Below are 8671 nucleotides of genomic sequence, written 5' to 3' on the forward strand. Positions count from 1 at the left end.
AATAATAATGATATTGATAATAACAATAATGGCAACTAATATTTGTTATGGGCAGTCCCATGCTTAGCTCTTCACCTGCATGTTTTTTCAATTCTGTTCTCCAAACAACCCTGAGAGGAAAATAGGCAGTTAGTATTCTAAACACCTTTGTTTTATCAATCAAGAGACAAAGATTTAGAGTTAACTAGACTCATACTTCAATAAGTGGAGAAGGTAGGATTTGAACCCAAATGGTTCTAACCACACAACCTTGTATATTATATTGTAGGTACTAAGTTGCTCATGATAATGGTCTTCCCAATAAAACAATGAAAATTTTTTCTCTAAGACTTTTAAGTATTTCTTTACATAAATATCAATTCTAACACAGTGTTTCTTTGCTTATTTTTTTGTTGTTTTATAATTTTTTCCAACTTTGAGCTTAAAATGGTTATTATTTACTTTTCATCCCATCTATTGTTTGTGCATTTTTAATGACTTTATTATTATTTTTTCTGTGAGAGCTAGATGTACCTTAATTTATTCAGTTTCTTTTCCCTTTTCTTTCTGCTTTTAAAATTCTGAGACTAACTCTTAACTCTGCCTTGTGGCCTTGCCCTTTTTATTATATATCAGGTTTTTATGTGATATTTTCCTGCTCCTGTTTTTAATAGCTTGTTGTTTCAACATGATTCTTTGTTTCTTTGTTTGAATCCTAACTTCTTTTCTGTCACAATTTCCTGCTACCATCAACTTTGATTATGAAATACTTAGAACAGAACACTGAAGATAATACTCAGAGATCCTTTACCTTCATGAGAAAGAAAATGGTGAGCTTCAGCCTGAAAAAGGTCAAGTTCATAAAGGCTAATGGTAATGAAAGATCTATTGGCATTGATATGATCATCAAGAAACGTAATTTTCTCTGAGTAAAGCATTTTCCTTTTGATTGAGGTTAAAACTTCTCTTGTCTCGATTTTGTTTTCATTGCCACCTTTCTCCTACCATCTTTGTGTTTTTATGAGAAATAATTATTAAAATAGTTAATGTGATTTTTCCTTTTTTGGTATCATAGAAGCTCTGCTTTTTTTCACTAATTAACACATTTTGCTTATTACAAAATATGCCCACATTTGTATTAAATCCATTTATGGGAGCCATCAGTGACTACTTTATTTTCATGTTATTACCTAATGCTATTAATTTGCTTTTGATTATATTTTTGTGAACAACTCCTTTTTTCTCTTTTCGTGTTCTTTCAGTGTTTTTCTTCTGCTGTCACTCCATCTACATTTGCTTATAACACAGTGAAAACTGCTGTGCCAGGATCCCATTGCCACAGGAAAACAAACACCAAGAGTGTAAATGTGGTCTGATCCTCTCATTTTAAGACTCACCCTTCAGAGGTCAGATGACATGAAAGTCTAGCCACTTCCAGGAAAGATGAACAAGTAGGAAATATATATTCTGGGGTGGCCCAGAATAGGTAATAAGTCTTTGAGACATGAATGGCAAAATCAATTATTTATTCATAACAGGTATCCAGGGGTAGTTCCACCATATGCATAAAATATGTCTTTGAATGCTGTAGTAGATTTCCAAATGAAATTTCAATTTAAAGTTAAGAAAACATAACAATATATCTTCCTATTCCACATATAAAATGCTTTTAGTGACTTTTTAGCTGACAATCATATAAGTAGTATCACTTCATGATTTTTATAATGGAAAGTTATAGTATGTCTTATTCTACTGACAGCTCAGTGTTTGCTTTAGTATGTTAAATGAGGACTTAAATTAGTTTTTATAAAGTGACTATCAACAACTTTTTTTGGCAGATAATCAAGGCTGAGTTTTCACAGACAAATCTTGTCTTTAAGGATATTAATGATACCTACTCTATTCAGTCCCATTTTATGTCATTTTACTCATCTTGGGTATTTTAATTGGGTTGAGTATTAGACCCTTTATCAAATATAAGCATTTGAAAATGTGACCTTTTCTAGGGACAGTATAAATTTAGTGATTTCATCATTTCAAAGGTGAGCTTTTGAGTCTCACTATGGAATGGTGGCAGAAGGGAGTGAGGGGAGACAACAATAGTGAATGAAGCAATGCAGCAAAGCAAAACCTTCACTGTTTCCAAATAGATACACTTTCCTTGATTCATATTTTTTCAGATTTTTTTTCTATCAAGACTTAAAAAATGTCTATAAAATTCTTTAGAATAGCATGCGGTTTCCCTTAAAAAATAATGAGACTAGATCACTATTTCTTTTTGAAAATTTAAATTTCTTCAGGAAAATGTTATATATAATATCTATAACCCCCCCAGTTTTAGATTTAAGATGTAACTTATTTTTATTTTTTGCACTTTTGCACAACCAACATTTCTAGGCTAAACTAGAATTATATTTTCTTTAATGTTGAAAATAAAATTTGTGGGAAATTGCTCAATTTCATTATCACTTATTCACTTTTTATGGTGTTTAAATCACATTTTATCAGAGAAATTGTAGAAAGTTATTTATATCTTTGAAAGTTATTTGTTGAAGCAAGTTGAGGAAAGGGCAGTGTGAAGTTTAATAGAATCTTTGTGCTTTGTGTACTCCAGAGATATTGAAAAAGATTGCATTCATCAAACATGTGGGATTATTTCTTTTATTGGTTGCATTCCTTTATTTCAAATTTGTGACATTATTGAAAATAATTCTGGCCATTTTCTTTTGTGTTTCTATTTTCTTATTTGTACATATTCCAATTAGAGAGTTTAATTACCATTAAAATGTAATAGGATAAAGATAAGTTTTATAAATGATAATATTAAAAAAGCCACATAACTCTTTAGGAAGGTTCAAATGCTATTAGAATATAAAGCAAGAAATATATGCTTGTCAAATATACAGTATAAATAAATAATTTTAGATGAAAATGGTTGACTACATTTAACAAAGAGTCTACCAAATAATGAAAGGCTAAAGAGTGGTTGTTAGATTTGATGTACTTCATTGTATATCGTAAGTAATTGCTATCCATAAAAATTCTATGGCTTCTGTATAAGAAAAAGAGACATTTTGACAGGCAACACTAGTATGAAGTGACAGCAAGTACAAATCCTTGGCAACTGTCATTATCCTGCTGTTGAATTCACATCCAAACTATGTGATAACTTAGACCTGCATGTTTGTTATTGAGCCATGGTCTGTCAAAGTAGCCATACTTCTTATTGATGAATAGTATTATTAGCCACATGCAGATTTATGCCATAGGAATCTCAACTTATGAAGGATACTTTGTGTTTCAAAAGTAGGGAGGATAAAAACTCTATGTCATTCTGTGCTTACTTACACTGAAATTTCTGGTGTAATGTTTTAGAAACTAATATATTAGTTTAAATTTTATCCCATCATAAAATTAATTAAACATTAGTAAAGACTTTTTAATAAAACAAAAAATAAAGCAAATGTAATTTAGATTGTTAATTATTTGAAACTGGATATCCATTATATTCAGTGCAATTTTCTCTGCATAGGTGCTGAGAAAGCTGATTTTATGTTAGGCCACCATCAGTGGAAAGTTATACAAAACTGAACCGAAAACGAGTTTAAAAACAAGGAAGATTCATTATCTCACCTAAGAACTTTAAAGATAGAGAAAATCTAGACTTAAATTCAGTGGTTCAACAGTATTAGCAAAAGGATTGGTTCTTTGTATCTTTCTCTCTGCCATCCTCAGATAGATCCTGCTTGAAAGATGCTTCATCACAGGTTCACTCAACAATGTCTGAAAAAAGATGTATATTTGGTTATTTATATTTCTTTTTTTTTTAAAAATTAGGGCAAAGAAACAATTTGCGGAAGACTTCTCTTGTCTCATTAGCTAAAACTGGATAATAAACATATTATCTAACCTATCAGGGCAAGGGATATGGAATTATCATTACTGGTCTTAGGCCACTGCCTACCAGGGCTGATCAGAGGATACCTTCCGTGAGCATAGCAGGAGGACAGATTCCCCAAACATAACTGAAGCTTTGCATCTAAAGAAGAATGGGGGGAATGATTGTTAGATAATTAACCAGCATTGCCTGACATAAATTTTGATTTTAACTTTGTTGTATTTTATTTCTTAAATTATACTTGTTTGGTTTGGGTCCCTCTTTTTCTTTCTCTCTCACTCCCCCCCCCTTCCTCCCTCCCTCCAATGGCATTTTTGTAACACATTTTTGTACAATGTCATTATTGTCAAAAATAATTTCTGCATATTAATCACTGGTTGAGTTCCTTTGGAAGCATAAGAGATGTAAAACAAGGATCTTACCCTTGCACAGTTGGATATGAAATCACATAACAAATAAAGCAAACATAACAGTATGCAAAACGGTGCATCAATTTATTCACAGGACTGAAGGTAGTGATATGGAATAAGACATAACTAGAATCTGGCAGGGTTAATGCTTCTCATGTCTGCTTGGCTTGAACAGCTTTGGTGAGGTCTTCTTTATGTTCCTAACCCCTGTTTTTTCCCCTGTAAACCAATACTTTTTCTTCGTATTTAATCATGATTAGTAATTATAAATTTATTTGTGTTAATATTTGTTAACAATTTCTATCTTCCACTAAACAATTATTGTTTTTATGAAAGAGGGTCTAGAAAATGTGAATTCTGAATTTAGATTAATATTTATTAAACTCTTCTTGAAAGAAGTACAATCATGGTAAGATTAGCTGAGTGAATGCTATTTGTAAAGAGACATATGGATAAGAACTATAGAAGGCATTATATTGCAGTTATAGCTGAGGAATATTACAGGAAAGCAATAAGCAGCTCCTTCTGAAATCTTTGAAAGTGAGACCAAACGATATGATTTTATTAGGAGTTTTCCTTCAATTGCTATAAGAAGACACTACAGTTCACTAATGCTATTAAAATAGAGACAATTAAAAGAATAGCCCTTGTCAAGAATAGAGTCATCTCAATTCTTACCATGGTCTTTTTAACTGATTTTTCTATACTTCTTCCTAAGCATACTTTCTTTGATTTTTGAGTTCATGTTTTGACTTATTTGTTGCTTTGTGAAGCAAAAACATTAAATTAGATTTAATGAGAACCTCAGAGAGTGGGCATCATTAAAACTAGCCTGGAATATTAAGGGGGTTGTACATTCCACAATGTGTACTATCTGATAATCTTTTTGAATATAATAAAAGACAAATGTAGATGAGATATAGTCCTTTTTGAGCAAAAGAGAAAAACCTTAGTTAATCTCTTAATCCACCTGTCAACTTTGTAATTTTGTAATTTATTGCATTCAGTGTATCCTATGTGGAAATTGTCTAAAAGATTAATTTACTTAAAGTTTTATAATTTTTAATTGTTTTTTATCAACATTGCTTTAAGATTAGACTGAGACATGTTTATTTCACCTTCCTATAAGCACATTTAAAATTCTTAAATATTTACACATTTTGAACACCTAGAGATGCACATAACCATATTTGTTCTTTTTTGTAATTCCTGAAGAGTGATTCAGATTGCTAAAATATTTTCCCCAAACTAACCATAAATTATAATTCAGAAGTAATGTGGCTGATGTTTTTTTTTTATTGTATGCAAATGGGATACATGTTGTTTCTCTATTTGTACATGGAGTCAAGGCATACCATTTGTGTAATCATACGTTTACATAGGGCTATGATGTTTGATTCACTATTTTTTTCCCTTCCCCCCCACCTTCCCACCCCTCTTTTCCCTCTATACAGTCCTTCTTTCCTTCATTCTTACCACACTCCTTATCCCTAACCCTAAACCTAACCCTAAACCTAATGCTAACCCCTCCCACCCCCCATTATATGTCCTCATCCGCTTATCAGCAAAATCATTCGTCCTTTAGTTTTTTGAGATTGGCTTATCTCACTTAGCATGATATTCTCCAATTTCATCCATTTGCCTGCAAATGCCATAATTTTATCATTCTTCATTGCGGAGTAATATTCCATTGTATATATATGCCACAGTGGCTGATGTTTTTGAAAAAAATATATAAGAACACTTGTATCCAAGTGAATTCCCCTCCCCTTAAATTATTCACTTTAGGAAGTATTTGTTCTAATGATATTGCCATTTCTCAAAGCATTGAAAGTTCTTCTTTGGATTTGCAATTAGAATGTGGGTACGTTCTTTTCCCCGACCTTTTCTTTTTTCCACTTACAAGTAGATTTACTAATGCACTGGGATTTGAGGGGACTGGAACCATGTTTATTTCAGAAATATCTGAGTAACTTACCTTTAATTACTATTATATAGCAAAAATAACAGTAAATACATCAAATGAGTTTAATGATCATCTTTAAGATTCTCAATGTACCCTCCTTCACCTTATTAAATAAATCCTACTGACACAGAATTTATGATTAATAATTAGGGCATATTCTTTTTAATATTCTCAGTATCTAATAATGATAAAATTTAATCTTAAGTAATTATATTGACTTTTCCAGAAAATAAAATATCTGGATCTCAATTTTATGTAAAAAGTAGATAATAAAACTGGATAACTATATAACTGATATGGAAGGCTGAGTTTTAACATGATTCCCAAGATTTCAATCAACTGGTATACATGCCCCATGTAATTCCCTCTTCTTGAATGTTGGTGGAACCTGTAGATATAATGAGATTCCTTGATTCCTTAATATGGAAAAGTGGACAAGATTTTTGCAGATATATTTAAGGTACATAATCAGTTGTCTTTAAGTTCATCAAAAGGGAGGTTATCTTGGGTGGGCCTAACCTAGTCAGATATTTAAATAAGAGAGATCAGAGGAATCAGAGAGATCAGCTACTTCTGGCCTAAAAAAAAAAAAAAAAAAAAAAAAAATATAGTCACAATGAATTCTGCAGTAGCTAGGAACTGAATTTTGGCAACAACCTGAATGAGCTTGGAGGAGGACCCCAAGCATCAGATGAGTTTGCAGCCCCTGCTAATATCTTCATTTTGACTTTGTCAGATCCTAAAAGGATCCAGCTAAACTTTGCTATGACTCCTAATCCACAGAATAGTGTGATAGTAAATAGGTGTGATTTTAAGTCATTGATTTTGTAGTAATTTGTTACATGGCAATAAAAAATAAATATAAATGGGGAAATAGAAGGGTAGATATGTAGATAGTTTTTTTTTAAAAGGAGATTTATTTCTGAAGTAATGCTATATATATATTAAATCAATGTGGTGATATTTAGGTTCTAGACTTAAATTTTTTTTTCTATGCTATAGAATATATAATACAATGATGAGTTTGGATATTTGACAGAAATTAAGGCTAGGATTTTAATCGATAGGAAATAATCTTTAAAAGGAGATTTATTTCTGAAGTAATGCTATATATATATATATATATATTAAATCAATGTGGTGATATTTAGGTTCTAGACTTAAAAAATTTTTTCTATGCTATAGATATATAATGCAATGATGAGTTTGGATATTTGACAGAAATTAAGGCTAGGATTTAATCGATAGGAAATAATTAATGGGATGTGCTGATTATTGCTATCAAATCTATGAAGGTAGATATGACAGGGAAGGGATGCATTTCGGTATATGTGAGTAGCTTAGAATATTATCAAAGAAGAGCCTACTTGAAGAGCCTACTGTTCAGATGTGACCTTATTTATAGATATAATAAAAACTTTGCAGTAGAGACCTATCATAGACTTCTGGGACAAGATGATGACTGGTATAGAAATGTTAAAAAGAAAATCTGTATTATAAATTACTTCAGGTTCCCAAAGGCTATAGAAAGCATCAGGTAAGGGAAGAGGAGGTTTCTCTTTTATTTATTTATTTATTTTTGTTGTTGTTTTTTAAGACAAAAGACCATTTCCTAGAACAATTGGTTTAGAAATATACCATGGAAAGAAGCTATACCTGTCCATAGAAACTACAGATTAGCCAATAAATAAAAGTGACCACATTGCTAAATTAAGTTCAGTGTTTTTTGGAAGGACTACAATTTGCTAAATTTTATGAAAGCTATGATAAAATGTAGACCTTAAAAATTTTGTAATATTAAATTTATGTAACCAGAGTAGAGGCAGGAGAAGGAGATGGGAGAAGAAGAGAGGGGAAAGGGGGAGGGGAAAGGGTGGATCCTGAACTAAAATCAATTTCCATGCATGTATGAGTTTGTCAGGATGAACCCAACTATTATGTATAACCATTAAGCTCTGATTTAAAAATTGCTCCATAACCAATAGTTCACAAGAAACACAGAGAGGAAACAATGTAAAATCCCAAGCCCAAGGAAGGCAAAATTTTGGAGTTGAGCTCCCTGTGAAAAATCAGAACTATGAAGGACAGGTGCACTATCCAAGAAAAAGGAAGAAAGTATTGTTCCCCTGCTCAGGGAGCAGCAATAAATGGAAATAAGTGTTTTTGTATTGTCTAGAGAGTAATACATTAGTAATTTATATTACCCTTTAATATGACAGTGATTCATATTCTAATAGCTAGTGTGACCAGTAAAAATAAAATATATGCTATTGACTCACTTGATTGTGAAGGCTGAGAGTTCCCATGATTTATCATCTACTATATGGAGATTCAAGAAGCCAGTGGTGTCATCTGGTGGCCTTGGAGCCACAGGGACTGCTGGTGTAATTTTCAGCCTGAGTCTGAAGGCCTGAGAAC

General features: G+C 31.7%; 1 protein-coding gene across 2 annotated transcripts in view; it reads left to right on the plus strand.

Moving 5' to 3' along the window:
* The window catches only part of Dcdc1 (doublecortin domain containing 1), a 494469-nt gene that overhangs the window by 26174 nt on the left and 459624 nt on the right, over window positions 1–8671 (plus strand). The gene's annotated exons all lie outside the window — the stretch shown is intronic.

This window comes from Sciurus carolinensis, chromosome 11, assembly GCF_902686445.1.
Source record: "Sciurus carolinensis chromosome 11, mSciCar1.2, whole genome shotgun sequence".
Classification (NCBI taxonomy): Eukaryota; Metazoa; Chordata; class Mammalia; order Rodentia; family Sciuridae; genus Sciurus; species Sciurus carolinensis.